This window comes from Gavialis gangeticus, unplaced genomic scaffold (assembly GCF_001723915.1).
Source record: "Gavialis gangeticus isolate Ggan-Ray unplaced genomic scaffold, GavGan_comp1, whole genome shotgun sequence".
Lineage (NCBI taxonomy): Eukaryota > Metazoa > Chordata > Crocodylia > Gavialidae > Gavialis > Gavialis gangeticus.
Genome location: NW_017729001.1, coordinates 20,632,102 through 20,652,083, shown reverse-complemented (window position 1 = coordinate 20,652,083; position 19,982 = coordinate 20,632,102).

The window sequence follows — 19,982 nt, the reverse complement described above, 5'->3', positions numbered from 1 at the left end:
TGAGAAGTGACTCAAGGCCATGGTCTGGCTGCTAACAGTGGACAGACATAACCCAGAGTGCCGGAGTGGGGAGGGTCCACTACCTGTTCTCTTGAGAAGACAGTACACGGGCCTTTTGAGAGAGAAATGACACAGGCCAATTGTAAAGCAGTGTTGGGGTTGGGTTTTTTTCCCCCTTATATTTCAAAACAAATATAGAAGACCCTTTAAAATGCCACCAACATTTTTTTTTTCACACCAGATCAATCTGGTCACCACTGCTGTAAATGGAGTTATAACATTTTCAAACCAGGTGAAGATAATTGCCTGGGAGAAAGATCAAGCCTTGCGGAAAGCGAGCTTTCCAGATCTTCCTACCAATGCAGGGGTGACATGGTCGTCTCACGCAATGAAGCAGCAATTAGATATATAGAAAAAAAGAAAAAGAAGTAATTGATTGGATAACTAGCAACTAAGGGTGGGGGCTGTCCTTTTGCTCCGTGTTTGGCTAGCTCAGTCGGTGGGTAGGGTTACTGCATTGCAAATACAACTAGTAAACCAACAGTTCTGGTATCTCTGATGGATTATCACAACACATTCAGACCACAGAAGACAATATTAAGTGAGGGTAGAGAAAGGACACTGAAAAGATGAAAGAAATAGATTGAAATGTCCACAGGATACTGCATTCAGATCACAACACAAACACACTGATCTTGAACCCTCCAAATTTGGGGGTTACACTAATTTTGCCAAACGAAACAAAAACAGCAACAGGCGCCGGCTGTTACAGTTCTACGAACAGATGTCTTCTGCCTTCTTTTTCCAGTATTAGAAACAAGAAAGCTTTCAACACAGCACAGAACTAAAGAGAACAAAGAAATATAGTAAGTTATTTACTAGTTTCCTTTAACAAGTATGAACAATTTCCAGACAAAAAGCCCGTGGCAGTCCATTATTCTTGCTTTCAAGAAGCAACTCGCATCATTAGAAGAACAAAACTTTCCACACCTGGCCACAAGGGAAGACTACAACAAGACAGACAGACAGCCTCAAACAAGCACAAAAAAAGCAGCCCCCATAATAGCACTATACACTTGAAAATCAATTCCCTGGGGTCTGCACCTTAGTAGAAGTGACTATGGTACATGCATTTATGACACCTAAACAGTTCCAGGACCAGCAATTTATCTTATTGATAAAAATCTAGAGACAGGACAGGATAGTTTAACTTATATGACTGTGTAAAATAATGTTTGTGTGTTCATTTTCCACTCAAACAGTCTCTTCCAGCCAACATAGATGGCCTGACTAAATCTCTTTACAAAACGTCTCTCAAAAATGTTAGAACCCCCCTGAAAATACCCAGGGCCTGGTAAATATATTGGCTGAAAAGTATTTGAATTTTAGACTGCAGAATACTTCCATTTTTCAAGTGCCTCTTGCTTGATGTTCAAGGTCAGGAAAGTCAATTGAAACTTAATTCTTTTCTTCTTTGATTTATGGGAGCTCTGGATTAAATACCTGATTCAGGATGGATTCAATTGTTTCCCACCGAAAACAAATGGAGATTTTTTTTTCTCAGGTTTTTGCCTTGAATAATAGCTGTGTGTGTGTTTTATCATAGTACCCCACTAAATTTTAATAGAAAGTATTAGTCAATCTTATTTCCTGGAAGTTAACCACTGACACATTCATACGTTACAGAAACATGCCACTGGCTCAACAGCACTTCAAGCTTCAGAAAGAGCAGCAAGGGGGCTACTTAGAAAAACACAGGTTTGGATCAACTGAAAACATGGGAGTTTGTGCTGTACACAGTGAATAGCTTGGGCTGTGAAACACTGAAAGAAGCTATGAACAATTGAATGCTTTTATGCTTCTAAATGACATCTCAAGGCTGGGTTTTACCCAATTCTAAAGTAGTCAAAAATATCCGAGAATGAAATGGATTGCTGCATTCAATACCAAACATTACAATATTCTGTTTTTTTTATTTAGAAAAAAACTAAATATTTTCATTCTGGAGCAAGCCAAAATGCATTCTCCACCCCTTTTTCAGTTTACCCACTGAACCAGAAAAAAAATGTTTAGCCCTCACACTAAAGCATTTCCTTTGTAGGCTGTCTTGTGGTCTCAGCAAGAGTCGATATACTCCAATATAAGCCACTCGGCTGTCCTACTCATTTAAAAGGACAGATCCTGAGCAAGTCAGCATAATTCCATTGGAGGTTTATATTCATTTCTCAAACCCTGAAGATGTGGCCTACTTTTGACTGTCTCTTGTTAATGTGATAACTATTCCTTTGGCTTGCCACGCAGCATGCTTTAGCATTCCAAAAATAGTTAGAAGTAAAAATAAATAAATATGGAGATATATAATTAGAGAATTAATTTACCACTTCTCCAAGAAAAGTGCATTGGAATCGAAGGGAAAAAGGGACATCCGTGCCATATAAAAAATAGGAACCCTTGACAAAAGGAGAATGCTTTGAAGAGATAAAGGAAAGAACAATATATTCCGTCTTGATAGACCTTCATCTAGTATTCTCCTGCAGTCTCAAGTCAAAGCCTACTTTTGTCTGCAGCCTAACAAAGGATATCAGTGTTATGAAATGTACAGCAGTTCCTTCTTTATATTCCCTGATAACTTGTCACTTCTAATCATCTCGAAATTCAAATTCAGAAAAGCTTCTTCCTTCCCTTACTCCCTTCCAGAACAGGTCTCAAATAGCCAAAGACCTGGTACCTTGTTTCTCCAATATTTAAAAAGTCCTTTGTTCTCCGAGGAGCTGTCTAAATGCATTGCTGATAACTGGCCGAGTGGAAAGTTGGGTAAGAAATAAAGTAATCCACCATACAGGGAACTAATGCTCTAAGAAAATCTGTTCTGAAGCTGCATTATCCATTAATGTTAGTCTCAAAATATAAATACAGAGCTAAAAAACTCACCTGGTATAAATCAGCCTCTCCCTGCTGAAGTCAGAGAAGCTAAGCAGATTTATATCAGATAAGGATATGGCCTTTGCCCTCCTTTCTCTCCAGATTTCCCATCATTCATCTGCAGTTACAGCAGGGTTCCTCAATGCTGTACCATATGCATGGCTAAAACACCATAGCATCATAGTACTTGGGGACCTAAACAGATAATTAGGTCTGACCTCCAACCCCGGGCAGGAACAGGTGCAGGGATCATATCACCCCAGCCAAATATCTGTCCAGCTGTGACGGCTGAAAGGTATGCCTGTGTGATAAAGGTGCTTGCTGAAGGCTCTTTATTAGACCAAGTGTTTTTCTGTATTTGTTTAGATACTAAACTATGTGCTGTTGCTAAAAGCCTAGTTAAAATTTAAGATGTAGTGAGGCCTTGTGTAAGGTAAGGCCTAGTAAATTTAGCAAAGCCTAAAAGTAGTAAAGCCCATCTTGCCCAGGTCATAATAGACACTGCTTTTAAAGCAGACAAACATCAAACTTGGAGTACTACTTGTACGCAAGTTCAGTTATCATTAAATATGCATTTTTCCCAGGTAATAAGCATTAAAAATAGAGAATGGCCCCCTGGCTTAGAGCATCATGGGATGCCTGCAACATTTAAAGAGAGAGACCCCTATCAAAGTACCTGAGTTACCACTTGAGAAGACTGTAATAAAAGAAAATGTTCATTCCTGGTGCAGGGGGTAAAAGAGGGAAACTAAACCACTGCTTATTTGCTAAGCATGGGGCTAGGAGGAGGATGCCTTTGAGACTAGAATCTGCATCGCCCCATATGAGAAATAGTTACCCCGATGGCACAGTCCCCCTTAGTTCAGATTAGTAACACCTTGATTAGATTAGAGACCCTATGGGGAGGCTGGCCTCTCTGCTCACCTAACATGACCTGCGTATACGAGTTACCTAATGTGTCATATGTAACAATAGGGCAACATGTTTGTCAGGAAAAAGCAAGTCATTTGCTGCATAAAAATAGTACCACCTGGACTTTGTGCAATTCGTGTTGCTTAGGAGCTAAAAGTGAAGCCATTGCTCTACTGCAATTAAGTACATGTACTATTGCCCTAAATTGGCCAAAAATTTCCTCTTAGACTAGCTCTCTCAACTTTACGATATCCACTTCATAAGGTGTCAAATGTAAACATGCCACAGTTAAAAACTAAAATAAAGTAAAAAATAAGCTTCAAAGCCTTAAAGCGAAAGCTTGGCAAGACGCTCAGTTAGCTCTCCTTGCTCGAGAGGGTGGGCGAATCATCAGTCTAGCTGTCATCATACCCAAGCCATGTGAACGGTATGATGTAACCTGCACTATTTGTGTGTCACCAAGTGTCACCTCAACTACATGGCTAACCATCTTAAGCATAATAGTGTTCTGCATTGCCCTAGTGGCAACTGCTAAAATAGTGTTTCAACCCTTGTTGTCGTAAATCTGTTCATGCTATGAAAGTTACATTTATAGATCCCTCCCCATTTCCCGATGTAGTGCATGTGGCTTTAGCATTTCAACTGCAGCTATCATAGTGCTTAAGCAAGCAAAAAGTAGAGTGTTACAGCTGGAAGGTGTGCCTGTGTGATAAAAGTGCTTGCTGAAAGCTCTATGAAGATTAAACCCAATGTTGTTCTGTATTTGTTTAGATATTAAGCTATGTGTTGATGCTAAAAGCCCAATTAAAGTTTAAGCTGTAGTGAGGCCTTCTATAAGGTAAAGCAGCTTGAACCGGTTCCGACCCGATCGCTTGCAGGATCGGGGGGCAGCAGGGCAGGCCCTACAAGGAGAGGCTACGGGACCTGAACCTGTTCAGCCTCCACAAGGGAAGGCTGAGGGGGGATCTTGTGGCCTGTTACAAACTAGTCGGAGGGGACCAGCAGGCATTGGGGGAGTCCCTGCTCCCCCGAGCACTACCAGGAGTGACCAGGAATAACGGTCACAAGCTGGCAGAGGGTAGATTCAGGCTAGATAATCAGGAGGCGCCACTTCACGGTCAGGGCAGCTAGGATCTGGAACCAACTTCCAAGAGAAGTGGTGCTGGCTCCTACCTTGGGGGTGTTTAAGGCAAGGTTTGACAATCACCTTGCTGGGGTCGTTTGACCGCAGTACTCTTTCCTGCCACGGCAGGGGGCTGGACTTGATGATCTGCTCAGGTCCCTTCCAACTCTACTAACTATGAAACTGTAAAGTAAAAATACTTGAGATTAAAAATGTGCATTGCACAAATATGTTGCACCTGAAAGTTTCTTCCTTTTGAATATACTCCTCCATTTAAGTGCCCCACAAGAAAGCTAAGCCAATTACTCATGGACACACTGCAAGTCAGGGGCCCACTGGAAATATAATCCAAAGAGTTTCATTCTCAGTTCTCTGCTTTAGCCACTTAGTGCTGCAATGCAAACAGCCTCCCCAAGACCAGGGTCTGCACTTCTGGGAGATCAATTTTCCAAAGTGATGGGGCATCCACATCTCCAGCTGAATTTATTGTCAAGATTCAATGCCACTGAAAATCAAGCCTACTGTGTCTTGAAATGGCCAACAGACAGTTTAGTCCTTCGAATATTGGAGTCACCCCCTTGAAGATGATTCTCTGCAACCCAACTGGCATGGTCACTGAAATGAGTGCAAAGTCAGTTGCTGGTAAACATCCCCTGAATCAACACAGGCATAAACGAGTGCAGAAATTGCAAAGCCAGTATCCATCTATCAGGTTCCCCGCCTCTCCTGGAAGTGCCTGGGCTTTCTAACATTTCTCTCTCCAAGCTGGCATCTATTTTCTCCAGTGGCCTGTGTTTTACATGTGCTTGTTTGCAAATAAGACGTGGGGAAAGGAAGAGAGACACAGATCATATGCCCTTCTTCTAGGAGGAATCTTAGACAAGACAGACACTCAACATATTTTACTTGCCAAGAGCAGTCACAAAGGGAGGCAATATGTTTCTACTGTGCTCCAATGGACTCAGTCAGTCACACATTTAATTTAGATGCTGATCTCTTAAAATCTTTCTATGATGAGTAATATACTTCTGCTGGCCATAGCCCCTCTCAGGAGCATTCCTGTGCACCCTGCGCATTAATAGGTTATTAATAACCTTGAAAATGCAATGAGTTCGCTGTCACATTCCTTGGCCCTCTCAACAGAGAAAGGCTTAAGGAATCCTTCCTTAAGATGCTCTACCCATACTATTAAGCAACTGAGAAAAATAGCATTGGCTGTTTTACCCGTATTCATAACCAGGGCTTTCTTTTCCGACTGCGTGGTTAAAATGTATCAAGTTGTCTTGATACATGTGCCTGAAGAACCAGAGATGTTCGTGACAGAAGTTTATGGTGTTCATCTGATCCCTTCTCTCTGCCAGTGCAAGGTTCCTCCTACTGAGGACAGCAAAGCTATCAACTGGGGGAAGAGGGGGGCTTCATGCCTATTCCCTTCAGAGGTACCGCAGTAGTGTCAAGATTCAGATACAAGAACATGGACTTCTCCCTGGGGCTGGCCCTTCTACGTGGCTAGCCCTTCCATGTCACATCATCACATGCAATTCTCCGCTTTAACTTACAATTCCACCGATGCTAGACAATAGGTGAGAATTCAAGTGCCTTTATTTTTCTTTTCCCTGGTATTTCTAGACTGATGATAAAACTCTATCCCCTAAGAAAGCATTACCAGCAATAACAGAGAAAACTACTCTTTCTCCTCGGGTACTGCAGTTCAGAAATTTTTCATCAGAAAGGCTGGAATGGAAACAACCATCATTGTCTACATTGAAACATCTCAAAAACATTCTTTTAGATAAAAATCTCATTTTGAAAAACATTGACCTGACATTTACTGAATGGGGCATGTCTGTTTATTCATTTCAGGGTTACTTTTTAAAATAAATTATTATGTTTTTTCCTATTAAAACGTTTTAAAAAGGGAAAAATGAGATTTCTTTTCAAAATGGGGAATATATCACAACAAAGTAGTCCCTTAGAGTGTATTTCAGGGCAGGGAGATTTCAAATTTGTTCCCTTTTATTCTGGGTTGGTTTTTTTTTTTTAAAAAAAAACAGAAAAAAAGAATATGCCAGGAGTGGAATTTCCTGTGAAATGGGAAATCCAGTTCCCTCCCAGGTTTAACTGCAAGATGCCCTCACGTCACACAGAAGTCAGTGGGAACGCAGAACTGGGCCCTTCTGAGCTGAGAAAAAAGCAAGGGAGTCTAGTCTCTCTCTGAGCCTTGTAGGTCTCATTGCTATGGAGAGCAGCATGCATGCCTCATCTCTCCAGGGGAGGGCAGAGGGACATGATGGGGCAGCACAGAAGAACTGGCACATCTGTTAACGCAGCTGTACCTGTGCAATGGATCAGTACTCCAGGGCTAGTTTGTCAATCTGGCACTTGGCACATGCACTGAATTCACTTACACGGATGCACTGTGCCCAAGCAGAAAGTTGCCAACAGGAATAGGTGCAAGTTGAATGGAAGACCTGGTATCACTAAACATACAAACCCTCAGGGCACTTGCAAATGCACTACATTGAACCCTCCAGCCTTTCATAAGGAGGCAGATGAATACTTCGAAAAAAGGGAAATATCCTTATTGCAGACAATGAACTGCTATGCAGACTGAAACCCATATTTCTTATCTCCCAGTCAGTTTCTGTCTGGGTGCCATTAGTACTGAATTCCCCTGATCATTTATAAACGTCCTTTGTAAATCCTAGTGCCATTGTTCTCCGCAGAGTAGATTACAGGGTCTGCTTTCTTTTTCCTTTAGATTACAGAACATGCCTTGGGTTTAATAAGGACTGAAGCATATTTTCTTTTCCTGGTGGTGGTCATCGACTGCAGCCCTTGCTGTACGAGAATGAACCAGCAACTCGGGTAATTCCAGAAATACTGCCGTCTCCATGCTTTCCTCGGTGCATTCAATACTCGTACACCAGGCGCTTTCAACCTTTTTGAACAAGTGTACCCCTTCTGTCTCTAAGTTTCAGCTCATGTACCCTTTTATATTTTTTCTTGTTTTTAATGTTACCATTAACAGGAAGGAGAAAGGGGTGTGGGGGGGGGGCGCAGAGTGAGGCCCCAGTGGTGAGGGAGGGAGTACGGCTGGAGCAGGGTGTGGGATGGAGCAACAGCTCATCCAGGGAGTTGGGGGTGGGGCATGGGCTCCCACCACTGCAAGTACCCCAGGAGGCAATGGGGGACATGTGTCCCCTGGATCTGCTTGCAGGGCCAGGGCAGGCTGCTGCTGAGGGCTGGGGCAGCACCAGGCTCTTCCCAGTAAGGGGCTGGGCTGGGCTGCACTTGAGGCAGGTGGCAGCAGCAGTGGGAGGAGGTTCTGTGGGGGGGAAGCCACCCCAAAATTCACTGTAGTACCCCCCTTAGCCTCCCCTCCCAGCACCACTGCCCCTTGCCCCAGGTGCAGCCTGGCCCAATACCCTCGCACCCTCTGCTGGGACGAGCCTGGTGTTGCCCTGGTCCCAGCCTGCCCTCAACCCATGTGCAGATCCAGGGGCACATGCCCCCCATGCCCTCCTGGGATGCATGCAGTGATGGGAGCCACCCCCGCACCTTATACCCCCCGGACAAGCCATGGCTCCATCCTACAACCCACCCCGACTGTGCAGCACCTACCCCTGCCCCTCCTTCTCCTTCACTGCTGGGGCCCCAATCTGCACCCCCCACCCTTCCCTCACAACAGACTTACCAGCTGGACCCAGATACTCTTCATGCTGCCGGGCAGCACTCCTGGCCACCTGCATGCTGCACTGTACCTGCGTGCATGTGCAGGGCATTTATCAGCCACATCAACCAAAAAAAGCTGATTGCCAATACAGTCAATTTTCCTTATGTCCAGTGCCAATCCAATATGGGACCATCATATCAGTTCACCTCTATAAAACAGTATTTTTTTTCTCATTTGTTCTGCATATCCCCTACAACCTTTAAGTACCGCTAGGGGTATGCATATCCCTGGTTGACAACCACTGCCTTATACTACAGTATATCCTGGTTTGCTTAAATGGAAAAAAAAATTCCTGTTGACTTCAGTGGACACAAGACAGGGTCCAATCCTGGAAGAGAGGTCTGACCAATCTTTAAGTAGCATCTTTCCTGTTTCCTTGTCCCCTGGGATTGCAGATGAATAATGCCCAGATCCTTAGCCATTGCTGTAGCTACACCAAGGAGAAGGCAGGGTATATTTGCACCTTGTAGCTGCACCAGCATAGCTACCCTGCTACAGATACCTTGTGGACTCACACTACACCAGTTAGGTGCATTGGCTTGTATTGGTGGAAGGTTTTTGCTCTCTGTCTTCGGTATTGACAGAGTACACAAAAATGACAACAACCACTTTTAGGGGTCCAGCTTCTCAGCTGTGCCCAAGTTCTGCTTAGATGCAGCCATGATAAATTTGGCACTACAAGGGCATCAGACATAGCTTGCAGGCCACAAGCCATCCAGCCTCGATATAAGTTACAGCTGCAAAGGAGGTGCTATAGCCCATGTCACTGCCATAACTCATTGACATTATACCAATGGAGACTTCAGTCCACAGCACCATCCTTTTTCCTGAAAATGGACAACTGGCACAGATGGCAGTTACACCACCATAGCCAGCTTTACACCTAAAGAAAGCCCCTCTGCATAGGGAAATTCTGTTCTGACAGCTTCCAGTCTCTTTAAAGTTAGCTGCCTTTCTGGTTGCCAGACACCCCTCTAACTTCTCAAACAGTGGAGTTACCTTTTCATGTGGCATAGGTCATGGCTTTTTTTTTTTTTTATTGGCCCCGTTACTGTGACGTTAAAAGCCTCTGACATCCAAGAGTTTTGCTATAACCCCGCAAAATTTACCTCAATCATTTATTTATGGCTCTAGACCTCCTACCTTGCTCTTCTGAATACAAAAGTCAACTATTTGGTAACCATGTCCCAGGTGCATTTTAACACTTCAGAACTTATCACATAGGCAGTGCAATCAGTCACTCTGTTTTTCATATGAGCGTTGATCAAAGAGAACAGCTGTTCCAGGTTTGCTTCCCTGTATTTGTTTCTGGGATTCATTGCCTCCCAAATGTTGGCATGGGTGTAGTCAGCATTTGTTGAAAACCTCCCATCTTATTCTGGCTATTGCATCTTTTACTGGACAAGCCAGTGATTCATTTGTAATGGGACACACTCTCACATGCATCTTTCAAATTGAAATTCTGGTTCTCTCTCAACACATGTGTCTCGTAATTCTTCTGAGCTTATGGTCAAAGACAGAACATCTTTGAATAAAGTTAAGGAGATGTCACAACATTTGGACTTCATGTTATTTTATGCTATCTATTGGGGTTCTCCCCACCCCCTTTCTCTAAAGAATATTATGTTTTAAAAAATTCAGGCCAGAACTGTGATTAGTGCATTTTACTGACAGAGAGTAACACTTACCCCGGGGATGGCACTACTTTGTTATCACACTGCTCCATTTGAGTAGGGAGATGACAATCAGGCACCTTTGCTTTGAAACAGATTTACTTATTATGCCCCTTCCCTGATTCAGCATTTATGAAAAAGAAAAATGGCATTTAGACTGAGCCAGTAGCACTGGCAAGGTATTCTTCTTTTAAGGAAAAATTATGGATTTCACGAGTAGTTGCCAAAACTGATCTGGGTAGGCGACAGTGGCAATAAGATTGGGCTTGTGGAGATTATGTCAGTAGGACAGTGGTAGGAAGGTATCTGGCAACTCAGGCTGCTGGCAGGTTATCCAGCCACCAACACAATGGCATTTTAAGTGCCTGGAGTATAAGCACTGCTCCAGTGAATGAGTCTCTAGGGTAAATGCAGATCCTATGTGCAGCTCCTCTCTGAGAGCTGCAATACACAGTCTAACCGACTGTCCCAAAGCAGTTTAAATGTAGCTTTTCCCAAAATGCTGGCTGAAGGCATGAGCCTTCCTGCTGGCAGTTCAACCCCTAGAACCATGGGAAAACAGGACTGGAAGGGACCTCCAGGGGTCAACACAAGATCATTTCTGACTCAACCATCCCGGTCAAGTGTATGTCTCATCTGTTCTTAAACTGCACTAACAACCCCCTTGGACAACTGTCAGGCACAATGCTCTGAACCACCAAGAACACTCAAGCCTAATAGGTAAAGTAAGAGGATGAGGATAGTGTCTGTTTCTAAACACACGGTTGCTTTATTCAATACATGAAACATGAGAGAACGCATAGCATCCGAAAACAAGCTTCCCGGTTGTAGAGGACACCCTTCCCTTGGGAGTCCCTGGGGGCATGTCTGTGTTTAGCAATGCAATCCTAATGCTGTCAGCCCCCCAGTGTTCTCCAATTTAAGCTGCTGAAAATGGCTCAAAATGCCTCACCTTGAGCCCTTTAAATACCTTTCACTACATCTGTCTGGTGACTCCCTGATTAGCTTCCATCATATGCTTTTCTTGCCAAGGACACATCAACTCTGACAATTCAATTCCCCCTGGTGACAGCTACTTTATCGTGTTTGCACTCATATAGAGGACCTTCTCCATTTAATGACTCTCAATTCATAGGTCTGTGCTACTGCCCTTTGGGCTTCGAGTCACACGTGGTGGTGCAGAGAAAACAAAGGAGGCTAAAGGCAATACATTCACAATGAAGCTGGAAGTTTGGTAAAGACAGCGGAGCTCGCAGACTTGCAAAGAATATATAGGCTGTACAGAGGAGTTCTCCATATCATCACATGGATGCTACCAACTTCATGCTGATACTCTGCTAAAGTACTTGGCAGAAGGCTGGGTAGATTTGCAGTATATAGATTAACTAAATCAGAGATGTATAGCATCAGCTTTCACAAGCAGAGGACTCATTTCATCAGCTGCTGTACTTGGTTCAGCATGAGGATGCCCAAGGTGTTGGCTTTGTTAGAACTGATCTTGGGCATGTCTTTGAACACCCGACCCACTGGCCCCAGCTGTCAATTGGAGTGGATGATACATGAAAGGCGACTGCTACACTTAGCGCATCCTCACTGCTAGGCTGCTCACATCCCTCGCCTTCCTTGATATTCAGCACTAAACCTGCTAATAAGGTGGGGATAGTACATAAGAAGAAAGAAGACTATCCAAACTAGGGATCAAACCAAAAACCATCAGCTACCTCAGTACTAGGAGGCATCAGAAAAAAAGTGGCTGCTTGAGCTCCAGAACTGAGATGAGAGGGGGGGAAAAAGCAATTAATACCAGCTTTCCATTTAAAAATATAAGTGAAAGAAGACCTTCAAAGTTCATATATTTCCCTGACAGGGATTCAAACTCAACTGGAGAAACTGCATAATTTTCAGACATCTCCTAGGTATGCCAAACATTTTCCCTATGTAACATTTCAATCTGTTTTTGTATACTGCATCTCAGTCCTATGTGAACTGTGATTCACTCAGCAGGCTACATCTGCCCAGTATAAGGTGATGGAGCTTTAAAACCAATAGATTGCACTTGCTTGCAAGTGTGTTGAATCTGGCTGGACACTGGGATGAATGATGCCGTGTTTACCAAAGTATGAATGTGCATTACCACCACAGTGCTGACTAACAATATTTACTAAGCCACTGCCTAATCCAAACAAACAAATTAGTATAATTAAGGAATCGTGTGCACAAATGCAATAAATAAAAAGAGAAACTAAATACACATCAGTTCATTCTCATTCCTATCATGCAGCACTGTCCTCCAATTCCTGTTCCTTGCAATCTGAGCATACTGGTATAATTGATGGCAACATTTATCATAACAGCAGCACAAAAGCATCAATCGCTTGATAAATTTATTTACTCCTGTCCAGAAGTGAAGCGGGGATGGGACCACTTTATAACTACCAGATGATGCAGAACTGCATCTTACTGCACATAGAAAATAGAAGCAGGCATGAGGAGGTGGGGGCTAAAGGTTTATTGAACGGACAACCTCTTTGATTTGGGGACAGTGATTATATTTTGAGAAATATTCACACTTTGCTGAACACATCCCTAACCAGCAGCTGCAAAATTATTCACTTCTTTCTTTAGGAGGTTTCTTGTTCCATGCAGTGTTTCAAAACCACAAGACTCCCACAGGGAGGGAGCTGTGAAGGAAGCATCAATCTCCCAGCCCAATGTGACAAGGTCTATGGGCTTAGCAAAGCAAACACATGAGCCACGTTCAATTCCTATTCTTATGAACCAAAAGGGACATCCCTTTGGGATGAAATAACTGCATGCACAAACACAGACTGGGAAATGACCAGCTAGGCTGCAGTACTGCAGAGAAGGATCTGGGGGTTACAGTAGACCATAAGATGAATATGAGCCAACAACGTGCCCTTGTTGCAGAAAAACCAAAAACATCCTGGGTTAGCAGGAGTGTCACTTACACATGGAGGGAAGTGACTCTTCCACTGTCTCCAGCCATCATAAGAATTTACCTGGAGGACGGTGTCCAGTTGTGGGCCCCACACTTCAAAAAGGACGTGAACAAATCAAAGAGTCCTGTGGAGAGCAACAAAAATGATTAGCTGCCTGGGAAGTATGACTCATGAGGAAAGCTTGAAAGAATTAGGGCAGGGGTAGGCAACCCCTGACACAGATGCCAGAGCGTGGCACACAAAGACGTTTTGCTTGGCAAGCATGCCTCAGGGCAGACAGTGGGGAAGGGACCAGGACTGCACTGCTACAATAAGGATCAGGCCGCTCATGGTTCCCCCACTTTTTGCCCCAGCATGCCAACATCTCACAAGTCAAAGTTTGATTGTGTTTTTGGCACTGTACCCAAAACTACTGCTGATCCCCGAACTGAGGTTATTTAGTCTGGAGAAGAAATAATGGGGGGGATAGGTGGGAAGAAGATGGGGGAATTTGGTAAGTCTGCAAATACCTGAAGGGCAAATATAGAGAGCATTAGAGATGGGCTTTTCTCTGTGGCTGCAAGGGACAGGACTAAGACCAACGACCTCATACAGCAACAGAGGAAATTTATGTTGGGGATTAAGAGGAACTTTCTGACCACAAGGGTGGTCAAGCATTAGAACAAGCTACCTGGAGAAGTTGCAGAATCTCCATCCCTGGAAATATTCAAGATCAGGTTGGACGGACACTTGCCTGGGATGGTTTAATCAGGAATGATCCTGCCTTTATTGGGGACTAGATCAGATGACCTTGTCAGGTAAGGGCCCTTCCAGCCCAACTTTGCTTTCATCCCCCCACACACAGATGCTCCACACAGAGATCAGGGCCATGCTCTCTACTGCCTTGTGCTTTGCAGAGTCAGTCATACCTGTTCAAAGTCCTTCATTTTGGACTGGGATGCATCACATACCCTTTGTGCCCTGATGACAACGCTACATAGAGAACCCAGTAAACTCTCCTTTTGACATACATCCACACTTGCCCTAGCTCAGAGTTGAACTGGAACTCAGGTGTCAAGCTCAGTTCAGAAGCAATGAAAGAAAGCTGAACCAAGTACTTTTCTTTAAAATTTAAAACATGGCAATTAAGACTAAGATGAATCTACGTTGTGAGACAACCACCCACTCCCCAGTGGCTCTCTTCCACAGTGGTTGGATTAGGAAGTTTGCATTACGACCAACAGGCTGCTATTCCAAATGGATTCAATTCAGTTGCCCACATCCCAACAGCACAACTAGGCACGAGTGAAATCAGACATCACTGAAATCAAAAGCCATGTGTTTCAGTGGGAGCTAACAACCCACCTTTACTGGCTCTGTCTAAACACCGAATATGGGGGCTAAGATTTTGAGGAATATGGTCTATAGGTAAGGCTAGGAATCCATGTTTAAGCACCTGTATGTGTGAGCCCAAAATGCTGAGTACAAGTCATGCCTATTGTTTTGTTTTTTTTCCTTTTCCAATGACTTCAGCGAGAGGGCAGAAGGCAGGGTTGAGATACATTTTATGGATTACCTAAATACGAGATGCATAAGCTTTTGTGAACCTGAGTTCACTTCATCAGATACTGTGAAAGGATGTGCAGAGAGCAGTCTATCAAATAGACAGAGTGATTTGAATACAATAGACAGGGAAGGGAGGGAGGGAGTGGAGAGGGAAATAAGTCATAAACCCATAGGGACAAAGGGTTCGCAAAGCTAATCCAGGTAATTGGATAAGAATCCATAGTCCTTGTTTTGACCACACTCAACCCAGTCCAGTCTGGGGATAATTTCTATTTCCACAATTTTGACTTCAAGTCTGTTTTTTAAGGTCTCCTTGTTTAAGGACAGGGGTCAGTGAGGTCAGTGATGGACCATCCAGGGAGGTTCAAGTGTTCAGCAGGGAGGTACAGGTAGATGTAACAGGTGTATCAACAATAACCTGTTAAAATGCAACTATTATATTTGAGAATGCAAAGGGAGCAAAACAGTCGCAAATTAACTGTTGGAGTTAAGAGTGTAGCTAATTTGTATCACTACAGGATGACATAGCTGTGGTAGCTAAACCATAACAGCTCATGTAGGCCCCCCCACATGTCAACTCCCCCTCCCTTTTTTAAACAGTTAAAAGCTATATTTGTCTCCCCTAACCCTGTCTTAGGAGTCCATCTTTAGGCACACACTTTTTAACATCAATAATTTGACCGCCCTGAATACTCTAGTGCAGATCTCTTAACGAGTATTTCATCTTCTTGATCCTTCATTTATTAGGCAGCTGGCCTGGAAACAAGACATGACTCATCAACTCACCTCATGTTAGTTTATACAGCAGGATGAGGATCCTGGTTTATGTATGCAACTAGGCATCGATGAATTGCTCTTCCAAAAAATGGAGACGGACATAACCTATTCTTTCACAGGTAGAGATCGTGAGGGGGAAGCTCACACAATAGTTTGGTTTCCAGGGCTACAATGGTGCAATAAAGGAATAATAAATTCACTTTAAAGCAACTGTAAAAAATTATAGACACACACATTATATCTATAGATCTATTGATATAGAGATAAAGATATAATGCGTGGGGGATTATATATATAATTTACAGTTGCTTTAAAGTGAATATATATATCTATCTATATCCCGCACACACACATATATTTATTTATATATGTATATAAAATACACACACACACACACTTCTCTTCAGAAAGCAACAATTAGAAGTCAAACCACCTGGAAGTAACATTATGGACATTTTAACAAGCTTGGTAGCCAAACTGACCCACTTGAAGAAGCCTTCATTCATGCCTCAGGAAGACAGGCTTAACAGTGAGATCATTGAACACTCAAGCCACATTTGCTTTCCATGTCAATCTTTAAGGGGCACTTAAAGGCAGGTTCTGTTTCTTCCATCAAAAATGGGTTTTGTGCCAAAGTCAAGAGCAACGTATGACCTTTCAAGCCACAAGACAACACAAGCACACTGGTGTATGTCAAGGAACCAGCTATAGCACTAGACAAAGAGCTGGACAATTTCCATTTCAGGAAATGGGGTGAGGACATAATGGCTGTCATCTTGCAATGCCTTCCCTGGTGTGCAGGGCACAAGGTAGTTTAAGCTATACTACAAATGCGCGTGGATGCCATGTATAGACAGTAATGAAGTTAAATGTTATATGTTAGGCTCTGCCCTAAAGGTGCAGTCCAACATGCTTCAAAGTCTATGGAAAGATTCAACGCATCTTGAATCAAACTCCTAAATTGGAACAGGTGGGATTATCAGAAAGCTGTGCGTGATCAAGGAGCACAAGACCCACTTACTTTTTGGGGACTGGAGCTCTTCAGTGATTTAGCCGCTTTTAACAATTCCAGCTCAAAGCCCTAACCACCCTCTCTGGCACAACATGCTTCCCTAGGATACATCCACCCACTGAGCCCTTGATATACATGTGTTTGTTTACCCAGAGCCTGATCCTGTCCACACTTGCTACTGGGAGAAGAGCTTGAAATGTAGCTCTAAAGGGGGTGAACACACTCTCTCTGATTGTGGGTGTGCATGCTGGATCAGGCCTTTAGGCTATAAAGGATCATCTAGGATTGTGTCCTTCCAGTTCTGTACTGGACACAGCACACACCGATCAAAGCAAGAACAATCAAAAATCATAGCCATACAATGCTACTCTACTACATTACCCTATGCCAAACAAATTATGAAAGGCTTTGTTTCCAGTAAGAGAGGCATAGGACAAGGATGGATTACACAGACACACAACCTACCATGTCCTGCTGCAATCAGCTGCTGATGTTACATGCTCAACACAAATCGGATGACAGCAGCAAAAACAGTTTTGCCCATTTGTGGCACAGTTTCCAATCTCTGTTAGTCTGCTGAGCACAGGAATTACTTAAGTCAACAAATAATTAGTCCAACCCCCAGCCAGTGCTAGGGATGGATAATAATGCAAAAGAAGTGCCTACAAAACCTAGAGTAAGCAATTTTTTGCTGCCCTGGTTGCTCTTCAAAGAGTAGCTCATCTGTACCTTTTCCTGAGTCTGCTAAGGATTATTTCACAGTGGTTGCAGAATGCTTTTATTATAGCAAGAAACAGCCCCTCCTCCTTCTGTAACTATTGTCTGGAGCTGTGGTACAGGCTTCCCAATGAACACAAAACACTCTGCTTAGCCAAGATATTTCACACCGGCTAAAATCAGCTGCAAGTGCAGCCCACAGATAGCTTGGCACTGTAGGATCTTAACCAGGCCCTTCGTGCAGAGGCTACACATACTTCAGTGTGTGTGTGGGGAGCCTCCCTCTTGCTGCAGCTGGGACCCCTACCAGGAGCCTGAGATCCCTGGACAGCCATTCTGCAAGCTGAGCCAAATACTCCTCCATTCACCAACGCCAATAGGTGCCACGCTAAGCCCGTCTCAGTGGGAGGTCACTGTCTGCCCATTTTACATAACTGCTTTGTTTGAGGCAACTGAGCTCCGAGCAGACAGACCACCAAGCAGGCACTTACTGTTATGTAAAGTTACTTGGCTTCCCCTACACCCATCTCCGACAGCCATGGCTGAAATTTTTCAAAACACAGGAAGTTTTCAGCACATCACAGGGTTGGAATAGATGACCCTTGAGGTCCCTCCCAACCCTATAATCACAGTTCTGAATGTTGATAAGAAGGGAATACACATCTTTACCAACTCAACCCCCAATCCCCCCTACCCCACTTTTTGGCCATTAGGGTTGAGTCCTCAGCTGGCTTCCTTAGCAGTTTACACCAGCTAAGGACCTAATTCTCTTTGTGCTAACCTCGGTTCTACAGTCTTCTCTGCTATTCTTCTATCTGACACTTCCACTTCAACAATGGCAAATGAAAGAGGCAGAAAAGGCTTCACAATGCTGTTCCCTGTTCTTGGCACTAGAAGCTGATGGAAATAATATATCTCAGGAGCTTCACTTCAAAACTGAAAAGAAGCTCATCGCCAAGGGAGAGCTGTGTCTGTGCGAGAGCAGAACCATACAGGTGGATAGCCAGCTGGCTGGTTGTGCACAGCAGCAATGGAAGACCTGGATGACTGACATTTTACAGAAAGGAGGAGAATGCCTTCCTTAAGTCACTTATGTTCTTTAAGTCCTTTTTAGGATAGGCACATGAGTACAATTGCAGCAGCAGCTGTGAGCTTGTCATCTTGTGTGCGCTACGTTGCATGTAAAACTACGTTACAGACACCAAGGTTTGCATGGGGGCTCCAAATCCCATCAAAATGAATTATTTCTCATTATTCTAGCCTGTGTTTGCAAACACACTATTGCAGCAGTTGCTCTGCTCCAGTAAGTGTTTACCCATTTCCCAGACATGTTGCTAAGCCGAAAGAAGCAACAAGCCCGATTCTGCAAACCCATTCATTGCACACCTACCACTCAGGGCTGCAGTTACTTCTTCCAATTTCCATGTAAGCAAATTTGCAGAAGCGGGCCCCATCTCTGTGCCCAGCCATGCAGTGGCTGAGACTGTAAGAGAATTCAGGATGGCTGCCTCATTTCTCTGGTTTGTTCCTGCTCAAGACAGGCAGATTGAGCTACAGCCAAGAGAAAGCAGCCCGCTCACTTCCCAATAGATTTGGAAACTTCCTGACAGCAAAAGTCTGCCCCAAGTTTTCCCTGGGAGAGTGAAGGTCTTCGCCAACCTGCTCTATCACTGCCTAAGTGCTGCAATTCAACCGTTTGTTTTCTATGACATTTTGACTTGATTTCTTTGTAATTCCTATGAATTAGGAAACAGAAAGATAACAGAGACTTGCCCGCATGACTGCCTTGTTGGATAAACTGCCTTCCTTTGCCACAGTTTGGAAGTCACTGCTGGGACAGCAAGGTATGGAAGGAACACCCACCCTAATCTAAAACTAGCCATGGCATAAAAGTCAGTTCAGTTTAACTGCTCAAATATTTCCCCTACTTCTCAGGTGGGTTTTACAGCCCTCAGTGAGCTCCAAGCCGCTGTGGCTAAACAGCGACTGCTACCCAAGACTATAATTTAGACATATGCTCTGAGGCACCAAAGAAAAGGCAAATCATTACAGGCCAGATTTCTCAGCTGATGTGAATCAGCCTGACATCCAGGCAGGTTTAAACCAGCTTAGAGGACCCAGATTTACCCCTAAACGGTCCAAGATTCAGGCATTTTCTTTCTCCCCTTGCACCAGATGTTTCAAGAACCGAGCGTGTCCACTTTTAATTCCCTTCCCCTGTTCAAAGTCAGGCATGCATTTCACAGAACTGAGACAGATTCACCCACATTGGTTTTTTAATTGAATTCATTTAAGCCAACAGCACTGTCTCTGATTGTTCCCCCCTTCTCCAAGTAGCAAACGGAGCATGCGCTACATGAATTGCATAATTACATCTGCAAATTCAGTTTCTTTTTTTTTTTTTTTTGCCATTTTCCCAACTTGTGGGGGGGATATTTTTTTCCCCTGCAGAACTCCCCAAAGAGATGCCACAAAGCAAAGCAATCATGCAAAAAGATTTATGACAGTCATTTGTATACATGAGTATGCTCATAGACATTTGAGTTCCCTCTTCCGTCTTCTCATTTTATTTAGTGTGAAAGCACAAGCTGTTCCTGACTCACAT